Source organism: Nicrophorus vespilloides, unplaced genomic scaffold (genome assembly GCF_001412225.1).
Source record: "Nicrophorus vespilloides isolate i.1.1-1 unplaced genomic scaffold, Nicve_v1.0, whole genome shotgun sequence".
Lineage (NCBI taxonomy): Eukaryota > Metazoa > Arthropoda > Insecta > Coleoptera > Silphidae > Nicrophorus > Nicrophorus vespilloides.
Window position 1 is genome coordinate 283 of NW_017098868.1, and position 11,934 is coordinate 12,216.

Below are 11,934 nucleotides of genomic sequence, written 5' to 3' on the forward strand. Positions count from 1 at the left end.
TCCCCGTTATCGAAAGTAGCATCTCCGGGTATTTACAAATATGGGAACATAATTCCCATATCTGTGTTGTATTTCTTTTTTGGTCTTGCGTTAAGGACATTAATAAAGGTAGCCGCAAGGGTCCACAAATGTAAACGTCATAAACATGGGAGTTTATCAGTGGCATTTGCGGTTGCATCTTAGATGCTCTATCTCATCGTGGAATGCACGGCATCCGCGCGGCCCTGCACAACCCTTCATTTCAACCACCGCAGCTACCGGACTTTAGCAACTTTACACGTGACGAATACACAACGCAAACGTCGTTTCCCTTCACTTCACTGAAGTCATATATATATGAAGTCATCTCATCGTGCGCTATTCCAACAATGCCACCTAACCGTCACAAGCAATCTCGGACAAGCATCAAAGTCCGCGCTACAATTCATTAATACCGACAAAGAAGAAACTCGACTCACCCCATTCTGTAGAGAAGCGCCAACATGAAACCAAACACAAATATATTAGATTACAGTTAAAGTCACACGACGATTCCAAGCTACAAACCGTTCTCGCGTTGACATCAGCCTTGTATTTGCCAGCGAACATCCTGATGATCTTCTCGCTTCCGTGTTTCGAGCCCCAATGAAGCACAGTCTGCAAAAGAAACCCACAAAATAATAACAATCGCGCAATTCCATTAACAACAATTAAACACTTACATACTGAGAATCCGTTGGATTTTGGTTTTGAAAATCGGCGGCGCGGATGAAGAGGAAACATAAAAAGAAAAGAAAAACACACATAGATATAAATAAATGCGAGAATATAAATTAATGTATTATAATAATATACAATTATATGGGGAATACGATTACAAATAAAGATAAAGTCGGTAGACGGGAAGTGAAACGCAACAAAGGAGGATAAAATATTTAATGGATTTCCAACGCAAAACTCTTATTATCCAAGAGTCGTAGATAATCTACGAAATCTGTCCATCATTTGCTCAGCTATCAAATCTGGATGATGGCAAACAATAGCGGCAAATCGCTCTATGCATATGCATATATGGCTCATTCATTCTTCCGTTCAACTTATTTTTTTTTCTTCTTCATTTTCTTAACACCGCCGCAATAACATTTACATAAGACGCATTTTTTTCGCACGCAGGTGCATATATTTCTATATGCACATACAAATATCTATATATATAGAAATGTATGCAAAAAAAAGCGGTTGTTTGGGGAAGGTGAGCGAGGGGAGCTCTAATTACTCTCTGAATGATTACTGCAATTTGTACTATTTTGTTAATACAAGACGTAATCTTTTCACATCGCAATCTCGTAAATTACAATGCGTATGGAGATTCTTACAACTTCATATACCCATTATAACTTCATTTGTATTCCAATTACGCTCACAATACTTCTAATTTGTCTGCTCGTACTCCCCCTTTCGCCTGTTGTTTACGTGCCTTCGCAGCAACAACAACTTGCTTGCATTAAATGACTGGAAAACACACGCCTCCTACTTGTTTGATCGAATAATACTATTAATACATTTCTAGTGTACATTTGTAACAAATTGTAATCAAAATTATACATTACTAAAAAAACACTTTTCATTTTTCTTTAATTCATTGCGTATTAATATTTGCATTTCTGTCTTTATTTAGTCCTTGATTTATTCTAATTCCTTCTCTATATTTTGAATTAATAAGACTTTTGGTCAAGTTTTTTTTAAGTAAAATTTGAACATTTAGTAAAAATTACAAAAAAAATACAAAAATCCTGTAACAAAGAAAAACCAATTAAAAATTTATTTAGTCAACTTTAAACTTTAGACTCTAAATTTATATGATAATTTTAACAAATAGTTAAAAATGTATACATTTCTAAGAAAGCTTATATTTTCTTCTTTATTTCTTTGCGTATTAATATTTGAATTTCCGTCTTTATTTGTATCTGAATTAAGATGTTTTCAATTATGTAACGACAAATATTTTTATATATATCTTTGTGCATTTCAATTTCTAATTTCTTCTCTATATTTCTTTGAATTAATAAGACTTTTAGTCAATGTTCTTTTTTTAAATAAAGACTTGTACATTTAGTAAAAATTACAAAAAAACCTGTAACAAAGAAAAACCAATTAAAAATTTAGTTTAGTCAACAGTCTAAACTTTAGACTCTAAATTTATGTGATAATTTTAACAAATAGTTAAAGATGTATACATTTCTAATGAAGCTTATTTTTTTATTTATATCTTTGTGCATTTCAATTTCTAATTTCTTCTCTATATTTCTTTGAATTAATAAGACTTTTAGTCAATGTTCTTTTTTAAATAAAGACTTGTACATTTAGTAAAAATTACAAAAAAAAGTACAAAAATGGCTCTAACAAAGAAACAAACTAAACTTTAGACTCTAAATTTATGTGATAATTTTAACAAATAGTTAAAAATGTATACATTTCTAAGAAAGCTTATATTTCTCTTCATTTCTTTGTGTATTAATATATGCATTTCCGTCTTTATTTGTATCTGAGTTAAGATGTTTTCAATTATATAACAATAAATATTTTTATATATATATATCTTTGTGCATTTCAATTTCTAATTTCTTCTCTATATTTCTTTGAATTAATAAGACTTTTAGACAATATTCTTTTTTTAAATAAAGACTTGTACAGTTAGTAAAAATAACAAAAAAAGAATACCTGTAACAAAGAAAAACCAATTAAAAATTTTAGTTAACATTCTAAACTTTAGACTCTAATTTTATATGATAATTTTAACAAATAGTTAAAAAAGTATACATTTCTAAGAAAGCTTATATTTTTCTTTATTTCCTTGTGTATTTATACTTGCATTTCCGTTTTGATTTGTATCTGAATTAAGATAAGTTTCAGTCAGAGTTTTCACTTATGTAACGACATATATTTTTATATATTTCTTTGCGCAGTTATATTTCTAATTTCTTCAATGTTTTTGTACATTTAGTAAATTTCAATATGAGAATTTTTAACTTCACTTTTACAATTAGTTTTGCAAAAATTGGATTCGAAACTGAAGACAACAAAGAAAAAACTTAACAATTTTCCTACAGTTAAGAAGTTGTATGTAAACGAATGTAATTTTTGGTATATGTTAAACGTTTGGCCTCGACTCATTTTAGCAAGGAAAGTTCGGAGCCCTCTCTTTCTCTCCCAGTTTGTTACTTCGTCGTAGTCGTCGTTGTTGTTTTTTTACGTTGTGTTCGTTCTTTTTGATAAATCACTTTACGTAGGCGAAAAGTGAACAGGCATATAAAACACAACAGTTGAGGTTCCACGAGGAGAGAGCGAAAGAGAGAGTGAGAGAGCTGAAGTGCCCAGTAGGAAATCCGTTATGGCGAGAGCCATAATGCAGGGGGCACGCTGTTTGTTTTAGGGCTCCCCGCGGGGTCCGTGCCCCCCCTCGGGGACTGCAGCCCCCCCTAAAAGCTGCTCCCTTATCAGATCTCTGCATGATGACAATTTCAATTTAGTCGCGCACAACCATCGCGCCCCGCAACATTTACTTTTTTTTTCTTCTTCTTTTGTTCCCATCGTCGCCAGATATCACATGCACATAATTACTGTTAATCCCTTTTACGAGATGTACGATAAACTACTTAGTTTTCATTTAATACACGAACAGATTTGTGTATCAATACGATACATCTATAACAAATAAAGTTACAACAAAGAAAAATTTATTGAAAATTTAGTTTACTCAACATTAGACTCTAAATTTAGATCATAATTAATAAATATAAGACGATTTATGCACGTGAGGCAAAGAAATAGGTAATTTTTAAAGTATATACTTGCTACGTTGATACTTGCCAAGTGACTTGTCTAGTTTGTTAGGCTAATTATTAGGTAATTTATGAAGTTAGAGAAAGGTTGATACTTTGAACTTTAACTTTGAAAATGCGAAACACGTTGCTCATTTACTTTAGCCTGAAGCGGGCGAGTAATTGGAAGCTTAGTAGAAGATCCCCAAACGGTGTATCGAAATACTAAAGTCCTGCGGATGCGACCGAGAGAAAGAAAAAAAAACAATCCTTATTTTATTTTCCTTTTGGTTTTATTCGGTTATTCTTTGGTGTTGTTTGTTTGTCTGTATTCTTATTATATACGGCCGCGAAGAACTATAAATTTGTTTTAATCTAGTTAACGATAAAATGCCTTAGCATGTGCTTTTTTTTATTAATGCCTGAGACAATCCTGGAGTGAGAGAAGAGGAAGAGCCGAGTCCTCGCCGATATGCGGAGGAAAGAAAGAAAGAAACGAAAAGAGCGGAGTAAACGCAGCACCGGCTTCACCATAAACTGAAAAAGGCTGGAATAATTCATTTTTATGTTTTATCGCGCATACTTAACCGCTGGACGTTGTCACGACAGGAGTGTGAGAGAAGGAGAGAGAAAGATAACGGGGAGAAACATATTGCTTCTTGCGCCGGAAAATATTACAAAGGCGATATAAGGAAATAAATTTAAATTAATTCCCGAATCGCGAATGCGACGAACGAATGCTTACAACACACATTATTCAACAGTTCGTTTGTAACAATCATCTACCAGAAAAAAATCTTTGTTTTGATGACTGCAAACTATTCAGACTATTATAGTTAAGAAGTCTACTTTCTTTTATGATTGATTTATTAGTATAAAAGCATTAATTGAATTGTTAAAAAGTTTCATTCATAACTGATTTGTAATAAAAGATTTTTGTCTTTTTTTCAGAATTTTCACTCAAAACTTTTTTGATGTTAAATATAGGTATCCCTCGACTTACGAACGCCCGGACTTATGAACAAAATTATAAAAGTTCTAACTTAAAAAATAGTTATCAAAAATTGATAATTTGAATAAAATTCCCCCGACTTACGATCAAATTCGACTTACGAACTGTAGATAGTTACAATTCAGATTGTTTTTCATTTGATTTATTAATTAAAAAGCAATTGGTAGTTTTTTTGGATTTGTGTGTTTTCAACACTTTTTTACTTAAGTTATTTGTAAAATTAGTCAAATTATAGTCACAAATCAAACAAATATTTAAAAAAATGCAAAAAAAAATAAAATATTTCCAATTAAACATTCAAAATTCAATATTTCTTTTAAATTATCATTAACTTTATTTGATTTTGCAAAACACACTGTAAAATCTTTGTAACTTTAAATCTATGAATGAAATTTGTATTGTTTCTTAAGTAAATTTAATTAAATAATTAATTTATTGATTTTAAACTAAATTTTTGAAAGTTTTCTTTTTTCTTATTGCTTTATTAATTAAAATCTTCTAAAAAAACTTATTTAGTTGAATAATTTAGAAAATTCTACTCTTATGTAATGATGATTGATTTATTAGTATAAAAGCATTAATTGAATTGTTAAAAAGTTTCATTCATAACTGATTTGTAATAAAAGAATTTTCACTCAAAACTTGTGATGTTAAATATCCCTCGACTTACGAATTAACGGACTTATGAACAAAATTCTAAAAGAAGATATAATAAAAATAAATACCAAAAATTGATAACTTGAAATTTTTAAAATTCCCCCGACTTACGATCAAATTCGACTTACGAACTGTATATAGTTACAATTCAGATTGTTTTCAAGACTTTATACTTAAGTTATTTGTAAAATTAGTCCAATTATAGTTACAAATTATAAAAATATTTGAATAAATGCAAAAAAAAAAAAACTAAAATATTTCCAATTCAATTTTGAATGTTTACAAAATTGAATATTTCTTGTAAATTATCATTAATTTTATTTGATTTTCCACACAATGAAATTTGTATTGTTTTTCAAGTAAATTTAATTAAATAATTAATTTATTGATTTTAAACTAAATTTTTGAAAGTTTTGTTTTTTCTTATTGTTTTATTAATTTAAATCTTATAAAAAACTTATTTAGTTGAATAATTTTGAAAATTCTACTCTTATGTAATGCATTAGCAACATATAATTCATAGAAAAATATTGTAAAATTATTCTAATTTTTTAACCATAAGACTAATTTCACTTAGATTTGTTGTGCATCTTTTACATAATGATATATATATTTTGTTTCTTCTAAAAATTGTCCTATAAATTTTCTGGACAACAAGAAATTTATAGGACAATTTTTACGATACTTTTATAGTTAATTTAATATAGCTTATAAACAGCGTCTGTTGATGTAAAAGCTCTTTTTTGAACCATCGCCAGGTTTCCTCGCCGTCCTTGGCGCATCTTCCGTTCGGATACACCTATGGGGAATACCCTACGCATTTACATAATGATGATGATAACATATTAACGGATTCAGCTGCACTCGCCGGAGGCAATTAGCTGGGAGAGCGAGCCGATCCTTCGATAGCCGTCTCCACCGCTTCCATTGCCGCCGTCGCTGCCGCCGTTTTGTTCAATTAGCTATCCTTACTTACATATGAATCGCGGTCCACGTGCTGTCACCTTAGCCACCTCACCTGTGCTTCACACCTGCCAATCTCTTGGTAACACATTTCACACACCTCGAGACCGGATCGCGCCATTAAATTACTACATAACATCTATATATAACCTTGTAAAGTTCCTTTTGTCCAGCTCGAACCAAAAGCTTATCTACCATCTCTACCAACTCAAATTACCTTAAACTTTATTGTTACACGGAATTTAGAGCGCGTTTTAAATGAAATCATCCCAATTTTTTTTTTCCAGATATCATTAAACATTTCCACATACCTTAAACTTTGCTTTGATAAATTACACGTGTATTAATTTAAATAATAATTAAATAAACTCAACAAAAAATATCTTAATTAATATTTTGATGCAATTATTTATATCAGATTGTTGATTTTTCTAAACATAATTTCAATATATATATTAACGTTTTTCAATTTTAATTTGTAAGTTAATTTTGTTGTAAAATGAAGAATGGATAAGTTTATAATTTTGGTTTAATACCTTAAGTGGTTATGTCGTATATATTCGTCTTGGTGTAATGCTTATGACGAATATATTCGCACAATCATACTTGCGAAATGATACTGGGCTACTTCATAGAATACATTAAACCGCTATTGATTTTTAGTGAAAAATATTGTAGGATTTGTTTGAAAATGAAGCAATTTCAGTATCAAATATGTTCAATGTAACTAAGTAAGTTTAAGCACAAATCTTAAAACCAATTGGAATTTAAGAATAAACTAAGAGTTAAGAACAAGTACAAATTTGTGGTGGCAATAAATAAGCCATCTGTTTAGGAAATTTAGGAGCAATTAAAAACAACAACTTTAATGTTTCTTAATAAAAAAAACAAGGAAGGAATAAAAAATAAAATTAGTATACTTACACCCTATTAAATGGAATCCGAGGCCAGGACGAATTGTAAGCGGAGGACATGAAAAAAATAAAAGAGAAAAGCAAAGACACATTCAGTTAGTGTTTGTTTATACTCGAGGTTCGTTTTAGTGGCATCATTAATCAATGAAACCGACTTAATGAATAGTTAAAGAGTGGCCCGGATCGTTAGCAGATTAACATCGCAAGGGCGATTACATAAATGGAGGAGAGACCGCCACCTGTGCTCACGCCCTTCAACCAATTCTTTTCTTTTTTTGGCAACGAAACACCATCAACTAGTGGGATTAGTGTATATATACTCTGGGAAAACGGGAAGCATTATCATCCGGATGTCAACAACGCGAAGATCGCAAGGATAACATAACTGCCGTTATGACTGTTCCTTCCGACCATCCCACTACGCTCACTTCTCCTTGTTTGTTGCTGCTGTGTTGTATTATTATCCTCCATCTCTTTTTTCGTGCACACACTCATCCATTTCGCTGTAAATACGAAAGGATTGCGTGACTGTGACAAGCTGTGAATTCATGGTGGATGATCGTCCTCGCATTGTCACAACGGATAATCGCCTTCCATTGTGACTTTATCAGTCCAATTCTCTATTTTTTATATATCTAACATTACTATTACTAAAACGTTCCTTTTTTTCGGTGCATGCGGCCAGAAATTTATAATTAATATCATTATTTAATAGATATAATTCCACTGACACACATCTCTATATTAAATTTTTTTTTTCACGTGAAAAAAAAAGACGAAAATTATAGTACGCAGCACGATTTCTAATGCCAGGAAAAGGACAGTTGTTAAATGTGTCCAGATCTCTATCGAAATTACAATTAAAATACGGAAAAAAAAACAAAGATTTCAAGCTGAAAATTGTCAGATTATAAAAGTTTAAAAATAGAATCAACAATATAAATTTATAAAAAAAATGAGATCAATACGTTTTGTAAATTAATAAATAATGTTAACACTTAAATTATTAGATGAAATTTTATGGAGAAATTATATTGATTGTAAGCATATTTTTTTTCTTTACAACGTTTTCTTGCCCAAATAAGGCGATTTTTGAAATAATTACCTAACTTTTATTTATTGAACAACAGAAAAAAAAGATTTCAAACTGGAAATTGTCAGATTAGAAGAGTTTAAAAATAGAATCAATAATTTAAATTTTATGGAGAAATAATATTGATTGTAAGCATTTTTTTTTATTTCTTTACGTTTTTACAAATAATTGAGAAATATTGTGAATGTATAATAGATATGTAATAATTATGTTATTAAGTAAAAAGAAGTGAACTTGTTTTAACTATAATTGAATTAATTAGATTTTAAAATATACTAGTTGAAAATCACTGTTTTAACGTTTCATATTTGCTGCTGTAGCTGATTCTTCGTGACGATTCGTGTTTTCGTGCCCATATAAGGCAATTTTTTTAAAACAATTGCTTAATTTTTATTACTTTCTTATCGAGCGTGCGTGCGAAATGCACTCTTTTCGTGCCCAAATAAGGAATGTTTAAACGTGCGCAGCTGCAGGTGATTCATCGTGACGCAGATGAGCGACGTTTTCTTGCCCAAATAAGGTGATTTTTGAAATAATTACCTAACTTTTATTTATCAAAATACAAAAATATTATTTCATTTTACTTATTTGAATTAAAATCTACTAATTAATTAAATAATCCGTAAATACAAAAAATTGTTTATAATTACTATTAATAATTAGAATGTTTACAATTTTCTTATTCTTATAAAGTATTTATATTAATATAAGCTACACGATATACAAATTGTTCATTTTCGATTGGTTTAAATTTGAATAAAAGAAAATTTGATTTGTTAAGAACAAAAAAATGTGTGATGAGACACCAATGGTTTTGCTCGAACGATAGAACCAATAAAATTGTAAAGAACGTAAAAAAAAATGCGTATTGCCGATCCCACTTTCAGCGTTTTGCGATACGATTCGCAGCTGCAACTAAATTTTTATGACTCTCTTATCTTGTGATCGAAACTCAGTTTTTTGTGAGCCAATAAGTATCGTTTTAACGTTCAAATAAGCTCTGATTCGTCACCCAAATTCAAAGAAATTTATATGAATCCATTATTGAAATTATTGTTAGAATTTCAAAAATAATACATACGTATTTTTAATTGATAGCTAACATTATGTCATTGTTATTATAAATAGCGTTTAATTACTAGATTCATTTATAATTGTACATTTTGTTAACAATATATTGAAATACTCGTTAAGTATTTATAAATTTGTTTATAATAATTTTAATTATTCTTTGAAAATAACAACAAAAACTGTAGAACTTTGTTAACTATTTCTATATAGACTAATTTATTATGAGAAAATACGCATTTTTTCAACTTTTAGTAAATAAAAACTTGTTAAGGAATGCAAATTTCTCATATATATATTTTGAGATTTTGTTGACAAAAAAATAATGTAGAAACATACGGTTGTGATGATGCATAACTAAAATTACCATTGTTGAAGACGGTTTGTTTTTGGAACGTTTTTAGCGTGTATAAATATAGAGTGTTTTTGTTGCGTTGGAAGTGATGAAAAATCGGTGGGTGTGGAAGAGAATAATAAAGAAGGAAAGAAAGAAAATGAAAGAAAACCGACGTTACGCAAAGTGAGGAGAAAACAATTGCCGCCATTTTGCTGCGAGCGGACGATGAAAGAGAGGAATAAACGAAACGAAACACAATAAGAATGCATTAAGGCATGACACACAGTAGACTGGCGATTAGCAAATCAAATGGCTGCAATTAAAAACAATTAATGCGTCAAGGGGAACACAATTCTTCTTTCAAAATGGGAAGCACATAATGGGAACGTAACATGACGTGACCGCAATCAGTCCGTATATATAAATAGTGTGGAAGGAAGGAAGGAGGTATTGCGATATTTCGCTGTTAATCTATAAGTTTTACTTATTTTTTTTTACTTACGTTTTCTTTCTTTCGGATTGGAATAAAAATCAGGAAATGGTACGACGATCTCATATACAATTTATTAACGAAATGAGTTTTTAATTAGAATTAACGTCGTGTAATGAATACCTGAACGAGGAAGAATGAAGAGGAAGATAAAAAAACGTTGCTTCGCATTTTGTCAAACGATCCTATCTGCTCTGTCGTTTGCAGACTTCTCTACACAGCGTAGGAAAACTACTATTGTTAACATACTGTAATTTTCGCAATTAAATTATCCTCTCGCACACAAACACGTATAAACATAGAGTTATTTCTTTTTTTTTGTGTTCGTTGCTTTACAGAAAATTACAATGCTCGGATTAATGTTAGCAAGCAGTTTTCTTAATTACTCTCCCGTTCGTAATCATTTTTAATGTGCATGGAAACCATTTTGCATCCGAACAATTAACACGGAATTAAGCGAAAACGGAAATAATTGGTGAGGAAGCCAATTATAATCGCATGAGGTGTAACCATCTTTTTGTCTGTTTTACATTACTTGCACAAAATTTTATATTTCCGTGTATTTCTAAATAACAAATAATGCTTTTATTAAAAGTTAAATTATTGGGGAATAAAATGAATAATTAGATATAATTGTATCTCTTGTAGATTTCTTGCAATTCGCTGACAAAGTTGAAATAGTGAAATTTTGAACGCTTTTTTCTATTTTAGTATATATCTCAATAACAAAGAATGTCATTATTCATAATAAAGGTGCGTATTGAAGCTAAATATATAGGGAATAAAATAAGTTTTAGGGTATAATTGTATCTTTTGTAGATTTCTTGCAATTCGCTGTCAAAGTTGAAATAATGAAATTTTGAACGCGCGAAAAGGCAATGTTTTATATTTTCGTGTATTTCTCAAGAACAAAGAATGCCATTATTTATAATGAAGGTGCGTATTGAAGCTAAATATATAGGGAACAAAATGAGTTTTAGAGTATAATTGCATCTTTTGTAGATTTGTTGCAATTCGCTATCAAAGTTGAAATAATGAAATTTTGAACGCACGAAAAGGCATTGTTTTATATTTTCGTGTTTATCTCAATAACAAAGAATGCCATTATTCATAATAAAGGTGCGTATTGAAGCTAAATATATAGGGAACAAAATGAGTTTTAGGGTATAATTGTATATTTTGTAGATTTCTTGCAATTCGCTGTCAAAGATGAAATAATGAAATTTTGAACGCGCGAAAAAGGCAAAGTATTATATTTTCGTGTATATCTCCATAACAAAGAATGCCATTATTAATAATAAAGATGCGTATTGAAGCTAAATATATAGGGAACATAATTAGTTTTAAGGTATAATTATATCTTTTGTAGATTTCTTGCAATTCGCTGTCAAAGTTGAAATAATGAAATTTTGAACGCGCGAAAAGGCAATGTTTTATATTTTCGTGTATATCTCAATAACAAAGAATGCTATTATTAATAATAAAGGTGCGAATTGAAGCTAAATATATAGGGAATATAATCAGTGTATAAGTATAATTATATCTCTCGTATTTTTTTTGCAATTCGCTGTCAAAGTTGAAATAATGAAATTTTGAACGA

At 30.0% G+C, this 11,934-nt stretch overlaps 1 long non-coding RNA gene across 1 annotated transcript; it reads right to left on the minus strand.

Moving 5' to 3' along the window:
• Positions 1–552: 552 nt before the first annotated feature.
• On the minus strand, positions 553–7,753 carry LOC108563380. Its single transcript, XR_001891090.1, has 3 exons — positions 7,357–7,753; positions 702–704; positions 553–636 (listed from the first exon to the last, which is right to left on the minus strand). It is a non-coding gene; the product is annotated as an uncharacterized LOC108563380 (long non-coding RNA).
• Between the last annotated feature and the right edge of the window lie 4,181 nt (positions 7,754–11,934).